Below are 16,778 nucleotides of genomic sequence, written 5' to 3'. Positions count from 1 at the left end.
AAATCACAGTCACCCGGTGGGGTCGGGTTCAGATTCCACCTGCTGTAAAACGCAGAGGTCAAGTGTTAAAAAGTTTGTACTAGGTGTGTTTTACTGTGTACTTTTGTGAAACTGGAGTCATGGAGGGGTGTTGGACACCCTCTATGCTGTAATGTAACTTATGACTGAATTGCCCTGTAAACAGTAATACATACGTCTGGGTTTAGCTAGGTAAACCACAGGGTAAAGTTGGCTCTCGGGAATCAGGAATTTTGATCATTGAGGATGATACTCTGTGGCGAAGAGTGTCAAATGGGGAACTGTAAGATTCCAAAATTCGTGGAAACCCCTTCCTCAGTGTTTGGACTCATTAGAAAGGAAATTCGATTTGGGACTATCAAACAGAAAGTTTGGGATCCTAAAATGCTTATGGAAGAAATCTATGAGTTTTTAACCAAGTTTGGGATTTTTAAAAGGTGAATGTTGGCTCTGCAAGAAAAGGGGTGGGGTCAATCTCTAAAAGGCCAGTTTGGACATTGGAGCTAATGAACTGTTTATCCTCAAAATCTGCCCCTAGCAAACATTAGCATTTAAACAGACGACTACGGAAGAAACATTATTCACCCCACCCAGAGGACCCAAATATCACATACATATTCCAACACCTTTTCAACAGACATATAAATATCTGGCTCAGGCCACACTTCTGGAAGCAAAAAAAGCAGTGCTATCACAATGGACAAGAGCTCATCAACTCAAAAAAATCTATCAACGCCAGATTAAAACTTAATCAAGTTTCAGTTAGCTGGGCAGCAAAACTTAAACAAAAGAAACGTTAGATTTGGCGCGAAGATTAAACAGTCTCTCCGAGTATAATTCAGGGCCTATCGTACCAAGAGAGCTATCTCTATGCTGACCATCACAGAAAGAACTTTTCTGACCAAGCACTTTGGAACAACAAGATTGAGAGCACACGGCAAGAAAATGCAGGAAGAAACATCGGAGAAAATAACTCGCCCCAACTGGCTTCAATACGCAGCAGGGGTCTTCTGCCACGTCCAGGGTATGACAAGGCAAACCGGCTATAACCAAAGAACCCCGAAACCGCGAAACAGCCCTAACTGTCAAAGGAAGGATTGGTGAGCATTATCCCTGTTGCCCTAGAGTCTAACTTAGCTAGAGAGTAAGTGGGAGGTGGGAGGTATTTCTGTCGTGTTTATTACCGAAACAAAGTATTCCCCATTGTTTAGAACCTTTTGTAAGATTTTACAGTTTTACTGGAGTATATTTGTGTTCTTTGCTTTCTTGAATAAAATCCATACCTTCTTTGTACAAAACAGTTATCTGCTGCACTTTATCACACCCTGATTAATAAATCCAGGCTTGAGAACCAGGGAGTGGGAGCGACACGTAATCGCTCTGGGTCAGGGGAGGCAAACTGACCCCGCACACCACCCCTACAGTACTGGGGGAGTCTGTACCAATTGTGTGTGTCCCACCACAGCTGGCGGAGGATTCCTTCCACATGTTTCATTCCCATCCAACAGAGGTCACTATTCAGCCGAGGTTACGTCTCAAAACGTGTGTAATGTGTTTGGTGGCCCAGTATAAAAGCTGAAATTACAAAACGCGTCAACGATGTTTAGTTTGTTTACAACATAACCTTTCTCTGCTCACTAATCGCACTTTTCTCCAGTCTGCCCCACCCTCTAAGGGGCCGTGGACACACCTTCAAATCGATTTGATTGGACCCCTGCAACGGTCCAATGCAGGGCATCAATACTGCCTGGTGATTATCAATAAATTCACCAAGTGGATTGGGACCTTCCCATGTAAAACTGACGGGGCAATTACTGCAGGGCGCTTGGTGCTGAGTGAGGTGATCAGCAGGTGGGGATTGTCCATACAGGTAGATAGTGACCAACTACATACTTCACCGCACAAGATTTCACACAATTGCAAAAATCGATTCTCCTCCAATATTTCTGAGCATCAACCATTGGGGAACAGAGATGAATCTTTGACTTGCCAGAACACATTCACATATCGTAACACATTGATATACTTCACAATACATATTCCTTGAATAGATTCATATATTTCTGAGAGCAGATTCATATACATCCCATTACACATTCAAATATATCCCATAACATATTCATATAATTCCCACAACATATTTATATACATCGCAGAACATATTCATGTACGTCGCAGAATGTATTTATATACCGAGAACACATTCATATATTTCCCATAACACATCAATACACATCCCAGTATACATTCCTAAAACAGATTCCAATACCCACCCTGAACACATCACACTCCCCCACAATACAAAGACCCCCGGGTCAGGGATTGGACGACCCCAGTACCGGACCCATGCCCGGGGTCAGGTTTCGGATCGGACCACTCAGGGTCAAACTCCGCCAGAGTAATGGATCGGATCTACCTGGTCCTGCCACCTGGTCTGGAGTGCTCCCCACCCGACTGGAAGCCAAGCCTGTCAATCAGGCAAACCTCCGGGGGGGAACCTGTCAGGGCCAATAGACACCGCTGTGAGTTAAATCTCCACAGCATGCTGCGAAACCCAGACTTCAGGTTACCTGTCCGAAACTCTGCTTCCCCCGCCTACATAACCGTCCCAGTAAATATCCAGGCCAATGTATTCCCTGAAAACCATTCATGTACCCAGAGCATATTAAAATACTACAACTCATTCATATACCATAATACATACATATACTGCCCAATATACATTCCGAGAACAGATTCATATACTTCCCTGGATACACCAATGTATTTAGTTAAGAGTCAGCTGTGGCTCAATTGGTAGTACCCTCACCTCTGAGTCGGAAGGTTGTGGGTTCAAGTCTCACTCCAGAAACTTGAGCACAAAAATCTAGGCTGACACTCCAGTATGGTGCTGAGGGAGTGCTGCACTGTCGGAGGTGCCGTCTTTCAGATGAAACCTTAAACCGAGGCTCCCTGAGGTGGACCTAAAAGGTCCCATTGCACTATTTCAAAGGGACTGAAGGCAGATAAGTCCCCTGGACCTGATGGCTTGCATCCTAGGGTCTTAAGAGAAGTAGTGGCAGGGATTGTGGATGCATTGGTTGTAACTTACCAAAATTCCCTGGATTCTGGGGAAATTGGAAAATTGCAAATGTAACGTCCCTATTTAAAAAAGGAGGCAGACAAAAAGCAGGAAACTATAGACCAATTAGCCAAACATCTGTGATTGGGAAAATGTTGGAGTCCATTATTAAAGAAGCAGTAGCAGGACATTTGGAAAAGCAAAATTCGGTCAGGCAGAATCAGCAGGGATTTATGAAGGGGAAGTCATGTTTGACAAATTTGCTGGAATACTTTGTGGATGTAACGAGCAGGGTGGATAAAGGGGAACCAGTGGATGTAGTCTATTTGGACTTCCAGAAGGTATTTGACAAGATGTCACATAAAAGGTTATTGCACAAGATAAAAGTTCACGGGGTTGGTGGTAATATATTAGCATGGTTAGAGGATTGGCTAACTAACAGAGTCGGGATAAATGGTTCATTCTCGGGTTGGCAATCAGTAACTCGTGGGGTGCCGCAGGGATCAGTGCTGGGACCCCAACTATTTACAATCAATATTAACGGCTAGGAAGAAGGGACTGAGTGTAATGTAGCCAAATTTTCTGACGACACAAAGATGGGAGGAAAAGCAACGTGTGAGGAGGACACAAAAAATCTGCAAAAAGACATAGATAGGCTAAGTGAATGGGCAAAAGTTTGGCAGATGGAGTATAATATTGGAAAGTGTGAAAGATCATGCAGTTTGGCAGCAAAAAAATCAAAGAGCAAGTTATTATTTAAATGGAGAAAAATTGCAAAGTGCTGCAGTACAGCAGGACTTGGGGGTACTTGTGCATGAAACACAAAAGGATAGTATGCAGGTACAGCAAGTGACCAGGAAGGCCAATGGGATATTGTTCTTTATTGCAAAGGGGATGGAGTATAAAAGCAGGGAAGTTGTCCTACAGTTAATCAGGGTATTGGTGAGGCCACACCTGGAATACCGCGTGCAGTTTTGGTTTCCATATTTACGAAAGGATATACTTGCTTTGGAGACAGTTCAGAGAAGGTTCACTCGGTTGATTTCAGAAATGAGGGTGTTGACTTATGAGGAAAGTTGAGTAGGTTGGGCCTCTACTCATTGGAATTCAGAAGAATGAGAGGTGATCTTATCGAAACGTATAAGATTCTGAGGGGGCTTGACAAGTTGGATGTAGAGAGGATGTTTCCGCTGATTGTAGGAGACTATAACTAAAGGGCATAATCTTAGAATAAGGGGCCGCCCATTTAAAGCTGAGATGAAGAGAAATTTCTTCTCTCAGAGGGTTGTAAATCTGTGGAATTTGCTTCCTCAGAGAGCTGTGGAAGCTGGGACATTGAATAAAATTATGACAGAAATAGATAGTTTCTTAAATGATAAGGGGATAAGGGGTTATGGGGAGTGGGCGGGGAAGTGGACCTGAGTCCATGATCAGATCAGCCATGAACGTATTGAATGGCAGAGCAGGTGCGAGGGGCTATATGGCCTACTCCTACTCCTATTTCCTATGTTCTTATGTTCTTGTGTAAGATTAGGGGAGTTATCCCCGGTGTCCTGGCCAATATTTATTCCTCAATCAACATCACGAAAACAGATTATCTGATCATTATCACAAATTGCATTTGGAGGCTTCATAGAAACATTGAAAATAGGTGCAGGAGTAGGCCATTCGGTCCTTCGAGCCTGCACCACCATTCAATATGATCATGGCTGATTATTTTTACAACCTTAGGACCCCATTCCTGCTTTCTCTCCATACGCCTTGATCCCTTTAGCAGTCAGGGCCACATCTAACTCCCTTTTGAATATATCCCGCGGTTCTGACCTGAAATTTTTTTATGAATCTACCTGGTGGTTGCGGAGGTTTGGAAACTTCTGGTCCTGGCCCTCTACACTAAGACCTTCGTAGACGCACATGTATCTCAGGATCGTAAGGGTTTTGTACGATTCAATGATATCGCGTGGGCCGGAACAACCGATCAGAGTAGGGGCATCTCCCATCCATACTGATGGTATCTATGGAATCACCATAAGTATGAATGGGAATATCCCCAAAACACAGAAAACTTGGAAGAGCGTATTGCCAAAGTGAAGCAAAAACTGGGATGGTGGAAGCTGGTGAAAGAACCTGGTCATCAGGAGTGAGGTGCTCTCGAGGTTGCTGTACGTGGCACAGCTCTGGCCCATCCCTCGCTCCTGTGCCACGGCAGTCACCCGGGCCGTCTTCCACTTTGTCTAGAGGTCCAAAATGGACCGTGTCCGCAGAGACACATTGTACAAATCTCTGGACAGTGGAGGAAACGATGTTCCGAACGTGACCCTCATCCTGATGGCGACCTTTGTGTGCGGCTGCATCAAGCTGTGCACAGACCCCCGGTACGCAAACACCAAGTGTCACTATGTGCTGAGGTTCTACCTGTTCCCATTGTTGCGAAGGATGGGCCTGTCCACGCTGCCGCGAAATGCCCCCACCAGTTGGACCATGCCTGTCCACCTGTCCTTTGTGGAAAAGTTTATAACAAAAAACCCCTTTGACCACAAGGCCATAAAGCAGTGGTCAGCACGTAACGTCCTGGATGCTCTACGAAAGAAGGAGAGTGTGGACCCTGTCGGGTGGTTCCCCGAGCAGACTGTCGAACTCGTTTGGCAGAACGTCTCATCGCCAGAGCTGTCACACAAGCACCAATACATAGCTTGTTTGGCCTTTTGGCTAAGATCAAGTGTAGTACCGTTTCTGACCAGCCACCATGACCTCATGGTGGTTCCTCCCTGGTCGGGAAGGTATATGCTTGCATTTTTGGAAACAGAAGGTGGGTGGGGAGGGTTGACCCATCCACCTCCACGGAGGTGTGTGGGGGACCTGACCCATCCACCTCCATGGCACGAACCTGGTATTGCAGTACTTCCAGGAACGGTGCAGTGGCTCTAGGCCTTTTGGCTAAGAGCATTGGCGCAGAGTGATCCTTGGCATGTGCAAGGTGACCTCTGGCGTTTGTGATTTGACAAAGAATTGGAACGATTGGCTACGAATTTAAAAAAAAAAAAAAACATAGCTTGTTTGGTGGTGAGGAGGGCCTTACCCATCAGAGCATTCATTCACAGCAGACATCTCAGCAGAACGGCACGGTGCCCCCGAGTCGGCTGCGGGGCAGACGAGACTGTCACCCATCTCCTTCAGGATTGCGCCTTCGCAAGGCAGGTTTGGAAAGAGATGCAGTGGTTGCTGTCGAGGTTCATCCCAAGCAGCTCCGTAACACAGGACTCTGTGCTCTACGGACTGTTCCCAGGGACACACACCGAGACAGACATCACCTGCTGCTGGAGGGCCATCAACTCGGTCAAAGACGCTCTTTGGTCTTGCCGAAACTTGCTGGTCTTCCAGAGCAAGGAGATGTCCACGTCTGCGTGTTGCAGACTGGCGCAATCCAAGATCCAGGATTACATGCTGAGGGATGCACTTAAAATTGGTGCATTCGCCGCAAAGGCACGGTGGGGAAGGGCCACAGTTTAAAGCCCTTCTGCCACGGTAAACCCAGGGGCTGGAATCAGTACAAAACTCCCCTCGGCCTGTACTTATAACTTCTTTTTTGTGTACATGGAGCACCATGATCTGTAAACACCTATGTAGTGCCATGTACAATGCAAGGTCTGTTTCGTAATGCACGTTGAAAAGAAAAATGTAAATGTACGGTCACCCATTCCATGTACTGTATAGTGACACATGTAATGTATTTTGTTGAATGTACTACAATGTATCCCGTATTGTACCGAATTGTACTTGACTGAAAAGCAAGGAAATGTATCGAACGGAACTGCCGTCAGCAACTGCCAAATGTAATGTATGGGATTGCTGACCGCAGCTAAATGTACTGAACTGCTTTTGAATGTACTGTACAAATTTTTACATGAATAAAGTATATTTTGAAAATAAAAAAAATAATATATTTCAAATTAATAAAAATGGAATTTAATTAATTATTTAAAACAAAAATTTAACTCTTTGAAAAATAAATTTACATATTTTAAAGGGTCTAAAAATAAACTTACCTTAAATAAACAGGATTTTAAATGTTTAAATTATGTGTAAAAAATGTATTTTTTACATTTGTACTTTAATGTACTTTAAAATTTTTACATTGATAAAAGCAGGCCTTACGCTTGCTTTTTCCATTTGTAAGAATTTGAAGAACATTCGCTAGGCAGGATTTGGGCAAATCGCCCAACTCTCCAGCTGAGGAGGTCTTTTAGTTTCGCATGTGGCAATCTGTGAATAGAACTTTTGACAGATTGCAAGTGCCGGGTTTAGGTGCATACGCTTCACATGCGCAAACACGGAACTTGTGGGAACCTTCACAGGCGAGTATGCACCTCGTATGTGTTATATATGTAAGCTTGTATATACACTGTACAGCCACCAGGGGGCTCATCCCCTGGAGTCCCAAGGGATCCCATAATCCCTTGTGAGCACTGGTATTTAAGGAGGCCTCACAGGTTGGAGAGGCACTCTGGAGACCTGCAATAAAAGAGGAAGGTCATACTTTACTTTGAGCTCACAGTATTGAGTCTGACTTTTTCTTCATACATAACAACTGTCGACGAGATACAGACAGCGAACCCAATGATGCAGAGAACAATGGGCATCCTGGAGAAATTCTCAGAGGGAGATGATTGGGAATCCTTTGTGGAGCGACTCGACCAATACTTCGTAGCCAACGAGCTGGATGGAGAAGCGAATGCTGCCAAAAGAAGGGCGATTCTCCTCACCGACTGCGGGGTACCATCGCATGGCCTCATGAAAAATCTGCTTGCTCCAGCAAAACCCACAGAGAAATCATACGATGATGTGTGCACACTGGTCCGGGAGCATTTGAACCTGAAGGAAAGCGTTCTGGTGGCAAGGTATTGGTTCTACACCTACAAAAGGTCTGAAAGCCAGGAAGTGGAGAGTTATGTCCACACTCCCGGTGGTTCCACACCCCCGGTGGTTCTACACTCCCGGTGGTTCCACACCCCCGGTGGTTCCACACCCCCGGTGGGTCTACATTCCCGGTGGTTCTTCATTCCCGGTGGTTCTACACCCATGCTGGTTCTACCTTCCCGGTGGTTCCACACCCTCGGTGGTTCTACACCGAGGGAGCTAAGACGCCTTGCAGGACATTGCAAATTTGAAGGACATTTGGAGCACATGCTCAGAGACTTTTTCTTACTTGGCATTGGCCACGAAACAATACTTAGCAAACTTTTGACTGTAGAGACACCAACCTTGAGTGCCACCAATGACAATACAAAGCAATTTTTCTCAGCACACAATTGCTGCTACAAGTACTGTGAACAAAGTGACGTTGTTTTCAAATTGCAACGTACAGGGCAGGTCACACATGTCTGTAGCTGCATGTCCGCAGATGTCTCAGAGTCCACCATCAAATGTGATGAATGCAGGCCATTAACATCTTGTTGGCGCTGCGGGGGTGATCATAGTTTCCATTCATGCTGCTTCAAAGGGTACATTTGCAAGGGCTGTGGAACAATGGGACACCTCCAACGAGTGTGCAGGTGAGCTGCAAATCCTGTTAATCCGGCAAACCACCATGTTGCAGAGGAGGATAGATCCACGGCGGATCACGTTGAACCAGAGCCTCAGACCGAGGAGGCAGAGGTACATGGGGTGCACACATTCACACAAAGTGTCCCCCGCTAATGCTGAATGTTGAACTAAATGGACTCCCGGTGTCAATGGAGCTGGACACGGGCGCAAGCCAATCCATCATGAATAAAAAGACTTTTGAAAAACTGTGGTGCAGCAAGGCTTCAAGGTCAGTCTTAACACCAATTCGCACGAAACTAAGAACTTATTCAAAGGAACTGATTCCCGTAATTGGCAGTGCTACTGTAAAGGTCTCCTACGATGGAGCGGTGCATAAGCTACCACTCTGGGTGGTACCGGCCGATGGCCCCACGCTGCTCGGTAGGAGCTGGCTGGGAAAGTTACACTGGAGCTGGGATGACGTCCGAGCTCTATCATCGCTGACGATACTTCGTGTGCCCAGGTCTTAAACAAGTTCCCTTCGCTGTTCGAACCAAGTATCGGGAAATTCCAAGGAGCAAAAGTGCAGAGCCACCTAATTCCGGGGGCACGACCCATCCATCACAAGGTGAGAGCAGTACCGTACGTAATGAGAGAAAGGATAGAGATTGAGCTAGACTGGCTGCAATGAGAGGACATCATTTCACCGGTCGAAGTCAATGAGTGGGCCAGCCCGATCATCCCAGTCCTCAAGGGAGATGACATATTCAGAATCTGTGGTGATTACAAAGTAACTATCAAATGTTTCTCCTTGCAGGATCAATACCCACTACCAAAGCCCGACAACCTCTTTGCAATGTTGGCGGGAGGAAAGACATTCATGAAGCTGGATCTAACTTCAGCCTACATGAAGCAGGAGCTGGAGAAATCATTGAAGGGCCTCACCTGCATCAACATGCACAAAGGCCTCTTCATTTATTACAGATGCCCATTTGGAATTCGATCAGCTGCAGCGATATTCCAGAGAAACATGGAAAGCTTACTGAAGTCGGTCCCGCATACGGTGGTCTTCCAGGACGACATCTTGGTCACAGGTCGGGACACAGTCGAGCATCTGCAGAACCTGGCGGAGGTTCTGAGTCAACTCAACCGCGTGGGGCTCAGGCTAAAATGCTAGAAGTGCATTTTCCTGGCGCCTGAGGTGGAGTTCCTGGGGAGGAGGATCGCGGCAGACAGATCAGGCCAACCAATTCGAAGATGGAAGCAATCGAGAACGCACTGAGGCCACAGAACATGATGGAGCTGCAGTCATTTCTAGGACTCCTGAACTACTTTGGTAACTTCTTACCGGGTCTCAGCACACTATTAGAACCTCTGCATGCCTTACTGCATGAAGGGGATGAATGGGTATGGGGCAAAAGCCAAGAAAATGCCTTTGTAAAAGCGAGAAAATTGTGATGCTCAAACAAATTGCTTGTGTTGTATGATCCATGTAAGCGTTTGGTACTAGCATGTGATGCGTCGTCATTTGGCGTCGGGTGTGTATTGCAACAAGCTAATGATTTTGGGAAATTGCAACCGGTTGCTTATGCATCCAGGAGTCTGTCTAAGGCTGAGAGAGCCTACAGCATGACTGAAAAAGAAGTGTTAGCATGTGTCTTGGTAAAGAAAATACATCAATATCTGTTTGAGCTAAAATTCGAATTGGAAACTGACCATAAGCCACTTATATCACTGCTTTCTGAGAGTAAAGGGGTAAATACTAAAGCATCGGCCCATATCCAGAGATGGGCACTCATGTTGTCCGCATACAACTATGCCATCTGCCACAGGCCAGGCACAGAAAACTGCACCGATGCTCTCAGTAGGCTGCCATTGCTCACCATGGAGGTGAAATGGCGCAGCTGGCAAATTTAATCATGGTTATGGAAGCATTTGAGAGTGAGTAATCACCCGTCACAGCTGGACAGATTAAAATCTGGACAAGCCAGGACCCCTTACTGTCCCTAGTTAAAACCTGAGTGCTTCACGGGAGCTGGTCCAGTGTCCCAGTGGAAATGCAAGAAGAGATAATGCCGTTCCAGCGGCACAAAGATGAAATGTTTATACAAGCAGACTACCTTCTGTGGGGTAATCGAGTAGTGGTTCCCAAGAAGGGCAGAGATACCTTCATTCGTGACCTCCACAGTACCCACCCAGGCATCATAATGATGAAAGCGATAGACAGATTCCAAGTATGGTGGTCCGGTATTGATGCGGACTTAGAGTCCTGTGTGCACAGATGTAACACATGCTCGCAGCCAGGCAATGTACCCAGGGAGGCACCACTAAGTTTATGGTCTTGGCCCTCCAAACCATGGTCTAGGCTCCATGTCGACTATGCAGGCCCATTCTTGGGCAAAATATTCCTTGTGGTTGTAGATGCGTACTCCAAATGGATTGAATGTGAGATAATATCGGCAAGCACGTCCGCTGCCACCACTGAAAGCCTGCGGGCCATGTTTGCCACGCATGGTCTGCCCGATGTCCTTGTGAGCGACAACGGGCCATGTCTTACCAGTGCTGAGTTGAAAGAATTCATGATCCGCAACAGGATCAAACATGTTACATTTGCCCCGTTTAAACCAGCATCCAATGATCAGGCAGAGAGAGCAGTGCAAACCATCAAGCAGGGCTTGAAGAGGGTAACAGAAGGCTCACTGCAGACTCGCCTGTCCCGAGTCCTGCTTAGCTACCACACGAGACCCCACTCGCTCACTGGGATCCCACCTGCTGAACTGCTCATGAAAAGAGCAGTTAAGGCAAGGCTCTCGTTAGTTCACCCCGATCTACATGAACAGGTAGAGAGCAGGCGGCTTCAAAAAAGTCAATAACATGATAGCACAAATGTGTCACGCGAGATTGAAATCAATGATCCTGTATTTGCATTGAATTATGGACAAGGTCCCAAGTGGCTTCCCGATACTATTGTGGCCAAAGGGGGGAGCAGGGTGTTTCGGGTCAAACTTTCAAATGTTCTCATTGACCGGAAACACTTGCACCAAAACAAACTCAGATTTACGGAGGTTAAATAGAGAGGTTCAAAATCGTGAAGGGTTTTGATAAAGAAAGTAAGGAGCAATTGTTTCCACTTGTAGAAGTGTCGAGAACCAAAGGACACAAACTTAAGGAAATTGGCAAAAGAGTCAGAGGTGAGATGAAAATGTTTTTTATGCAGCGAGTTTTTATGATCTGGAATGCACAGCAATGATGGTGGAAGCAGATTCAATTGTAACTTTCAAAAAGTATTGGTTAAATAACTGAAGGGGAGAAAATTGCCAGACTAAGTGGAAATTGCAGCGCAGTGGGAGAGCTCTGTCAAACAACTTGCTGGAGAGAGGGAAGAAGGCAGAGAATAAGCTCATTTAAAGGCAGCCTGCACTCAAAGAGAAGAGTCCTCATTCCTGAACTGGATGTGGCAGAAGCAAGTGGGAGGAAGAGAAGAGCAGCTAATTCCGGGGTAGGAATTGGTTATGGCCCTTGTTCGGGGAATGACAGGTGGGTGAAGATGTCACTGGTAGGGCAGAGGTAGAAGACCACTTGTATCTTTCTTACTCCTCCCCACAGCAGCACCTAATTAAGGTGATCTAAAGCAATAACACAGGTAGAGATGGTATATCGGCACTTACCATGACGATCCTCTGTAGTTTCAGTAGGTGCCTGATCATGTTGTACCTTTGTTTGCGCTCCCAAACCTTTACACAGGCAAGCTGCAGATGATCCAGAATAAGCTGCAGCAGCCACTGGCCCCGGAATGGCCGTGTCCCCAACAGGTTCGGCTGCATGGCTGCTCAGGATCACCAAGTCTCCTCCCCCATGAGGGGTCAGCTGTCTATTCCAAGAGGGGCCACAACTCAGGACCTGAGATTCCGGGTGGTTATGGGACACTTCCTCCTGTGAGAGAGAAGAGAAGAAGACATGAGTTCTGCAGCGAAGGCTGGACTGGTATTCTGATTGAGCCATGTGCCCCACAGTATTTATATCGGCTGCTTTTCCCCACATAACACCATTGTGGGAGCACCATCAACACAAGGACAGCAGCAATTCAAGAAGAGGGCCCACCACCACCTTCTGAGGGCTACTGGGGATAAGCAATAAATACAGCTTTGCCAGTGATTCTAAAATCTCAACAATTGTTTGAAAAGGTTCTCCTCACTCCCACCTCATCAGCAGCATCTCTTCTTTTCCATCACTCAGACAGGGGGCTTGGGAGAAGCAACAGCCCATCAGTTGCCCACACACCATCTCTATAATAGACTCAGATTTGAAGCACAGCAAGTTACAGAGCTTCTTGGACAAAGCAGGACGGTGCGATTAGGTTTGGATTGCTCGAGCAAGGACACAGCACAAACACAAGTAGTTGAGGGAGTCGTTGAGGTGAATAACATCGATACATTCAAGGGGAAGCGAGACAGGCCCAAGGTTAAAGGAATAGAAGGATATGTTGCTGGGGTTAGATGAATTGGTGTGGGAGGAGGCTCATGTGGACCATAAACACCTGTTGGGCTGAATGGCCTGTTTCTGTGCTGTACGTGTTATGCAATTCCAGGGAAGCAGGAATGGTGCATTTCATTGCAGTGGGTTTGGGTGCTTCTTTCCACTCCCCCCAACACCCCCCACCCCCCACCCCCCCCCGGGCCACATCCTGCCATTAGTTTGTGCTGAATCTGGGGGTTTCCCCAGGCGGCCCGGATATCCCGCCAGAGAGCTGTATTTACATACGCTGCATTAAGCTGGTTAGGTGCTTTTTTGGGCCCCACCGAGGAAATCATTTAATTCTGGGCCCACCAATGAGGGACCAGTATTCAGAAAGACATTGATGGACCAAGTTCTTCAGCCACACCAGGCTGTTACACTCCTCATAGACCAGTAAGGAGCTGTTCCCATATTCCACCTGGTGCCCCTGTTACACCACCACTGGGTCACTGCATCGGCCGCCCGTTTTACCTGTCTGAGATCCGATAACTCAGCACAGACTGCAGATTACACCAGGGGGTGAAACCCGTCCTGGGCGGAAGCTTGATTTTCTTTTCTATTGAATTCAATGGAACCGGGCGGAATGTAAAACGTTAGCGGCCGATCTGCTATCGCCCGATTTGCTCTGCCGCCCAAGAAAAGTTTAATCCATTGGGTCCTTCCTGATCTGTATGGTTCAGTTCCACAACACAGGACAACTTACCCACTGAGACAACCGCCGATTATCAGAGACCCATATTTAAACAAGGGGAGATATTTTTTATTCATTCATGGGTTGAGGGCATTGCTGGCAAGGCCAGCATTTATTGTCCATCCCTAATTTCCCTTGAGAATGTGTGGCTTGTGATTGTGGGAACAGGAACAGATCAGGAGATGGCTGATTTCTGCCACGAAGTTTACTGCCTTGAGCCTTTAGGGTCCATTTCATTCAAAGTAAGTATATTCAGGAGCCCACTGTTTGCTGCCTTGTTTGTGCCAGCTCATTTTACTTTTGTAACTAAGAGACAGAAAGACATTTTATCAGTGCTTGTTTTTGTGGAAACATTTGAGTCAAGTTTTATGGAGCGGGAAAAACCTGCTTTAAGAAATTATATTAAATTCTACGTTTTGTTCCAAAAAATATCTTTCATTTAATTGATCAATTCATTCCTGCTTGTCTATTCCTGGAGAGGCTTGATACAGTCCCATCATTAAATTATCTCAGGAATAACTTGCACAATTAGTCTCAAGAAATGGATGTTTTATTGCCTGTGAAATACTGTCCCTTTGCTTGCAAGGTTTCCTGGCATAATACAATGGGAATCTTCACACCTTACACCAAACCATATTCCCATTTGATTTCCAGATTTCCATTTGTATACCTAATACAAAATTTGGGAACCAATCATTTAAGCCCTTTTGGATCTGATTATTTATAAACCTCCATACATACTACATGTATTTGCCTTTGCGATCAATTGTTCCTTGTAGTCTTTGTTGTTCTGATATAACATCCTCTGCCTGCCTATTTATTCCTTTAAACAGTCCCTTTAATTACTTGTGCATGGTTTATCATGTTCCCACATTCTCTTTATGTCAATTCACCTGATTTTCTTCCCGAATTGCTCTTCGTAAAATCGTTCCCATTTCTCTTAGCACTGGATGGTGAAATTCTGCAATCATATGGTTGCCTCAATCAGAAAGCAAAGGTACAAAAGAAAATTTAACAAGAGTAGGAAAATTTGTGACACATCAGAACTTTTAAACAGTTCCTCCAATTGCCATCAAACTCCGGGGTATTTAAGATCTGTGTCTCACTGACTACTTTCTCCAACATAGATTCAACTGTTCGATTTATTCTTTCCACCAAGCCTGACACATGCGGGTATTATGGGATGTGCAAAACCTATTCTATCCCGAACATTGTGTACATTTCTTTCATGACCAAGCCCACAAGTCACGCTCCATTATCACTGTCGATCACCTCGAACTCCCCACCTCGAAATAACTTGTTTCACAAGAACTTTTTCAGAAATGGGCGTTGTGGTATCATTTCGAGCTGTTACTTAAAAACCTAATACAGCCTGTCTTTGCATTCAGCAATCCGATGTGGCAAATAGAAGTAAGGGGTTAATTACTTGTTCACTGTGAAAAACCCCTGAGGGTGGGGAGGAGTCAACCAGCACCACGGCCGTTTCAGACCTGCTGTTTAAGTCAAGAAAAAGCTCCTTTATACCATCTTTAAATAAACTCATGGTGCATTTTAACAGTGGTATAATACAAACTTCAGTCAAAATAAAATTCTGACCAGCATCTTTGATTTAAAATTTCCACATTTCATTAAAGCACAGGAGTTTTCCTTAAATCTCCTATTACTGGGGACACCATCTGAAATGTGTGACATTAATTTCAGTTTAACAACCATATTCAAGCTTTCAACGTAACACTCCCGGTTCCTTAATCACACTCAATCATTCAATTCTTATTTACTCTCATCCACCTTAAAAAATATCTGAATTCCCTGTAATGGTTATGAACTGACAGATCGTACACCCAAGGAACATCAATATAGTTTAAATAATTCGCTGTCTGTCGTGGCCCTCCCAGAAAACCAGTAATTTGATAATTTGATCAGACACTCAGCCTGTCAATTTAAAATCCCATGTGGGAAAGACTATTTGTCAGGCTTGTAGTGGCTCCTGTTTAAAAGTATTCTCCTCCTCCATTGCTGGAAGGACGGGGTGTAGTGAATGGAAAGGGGCTCCTGGGGAACCAGCCCACAGTTCCAGTCTCTTTCTACAACCTCTGCGACTTCCTCTCTTCCTTCTGGTCTTTTATCCTGTAACACGCTTTGGGTTTACTGAAATGTGTCTTTGATTTCTGCAACTTCCCTTTAGCATTTCTCATTCAATCCTTCATAATCTACTTTATTCTCATTATCGGCTCCTTGTGTCAGTCACTGTGTTGAGTAGGGAGCGATAGTTCGTAGCCTCCTCTGCCAACCCTTCCCTGTCTACCTTGTCTCCATTGCTACCCGCTTGGGTCATCGCACACATTGTGTCTCTTTCCTCTCAGCTGTTCTTGGAGCCATTGTATCCCTTTCTGATATTCGACACCGGACACTGTCGGGCTTGAAAACCTCACTTTTGAAAATCAGTAATAACTTTCAAAAGAAGCTTCTATATAAAGCTCCCAGTGTAAGGCCAAAGAAACCAAATTCTGTGATTAACCTTTTTGAACGTTCTGTATTAATGCACATGTAAAACACAAACGCTGTCAATACTGACTCTCTGTAATCTGTAAGAACTTCTGGAGACTTCGGCTTAAAATGTTTAATGTTGATCTGTGCTAACGATGAGAAACCCGTGAAGAGACACACCAACACTTGGACTGTAAGAAACCTTGTGTGTAGGAATGTAAAAACGCACAAACTATAATCAGCACAAACATTAAGAGAAACCCCAACACAATAGAAGCAATACTGTCAGTAAGAAACCTTTGTAGAAATGTAGACACTGATAGTGACTACTTAAAGTGCAAGAAATATAATCAATGAGACACAGTAAGGTCTGTGATAGTGCTGGACTATAGACAATAGTGACCAGTTTCTGAAGTGCTTATGTATGCTCAAGGAAGATATACATCATCGATCGATCAAAAGAGTGAAGGTTGGTGTGGCAGG

General features: G+C 45.3%; 1 pseudogene; it reads left to right on the top strand.

Annotated features, from left to right (window-relative positions):
• Positions 1 to 5,767: 5,767 nt before the first annotated feature.
• LOC139242283 (U2 spliceosomal RNA) lies at positions 5,768 to 6,003 on the top strand (annotated as a pseudogene).
• The last annotated feature ends 10,775 nt before the right edge of the window (positions 6,004 to 16,778 follow it).

This window comes from Pristiophorus japonicus, unplaced genomic scaffold (assembly GCF_044704955.1).
Source record: "Pristiophorus japonicus isolate sPriJap1 unplaced genomic scaffold, sPriJap1.hap1 HAP1_SCAFFOLD_1294, whole genome shotgun sequence".
Taxonomy (NCBI): Eukaryota; Metazoa; Chordata; class Chondrichthyes; family Pristiophoridae; genus Pristiophorus; species Pristiophorus japonicus.
This window is presented reverse-complemented; position numbering and strand designations above follow the sequence as displayed.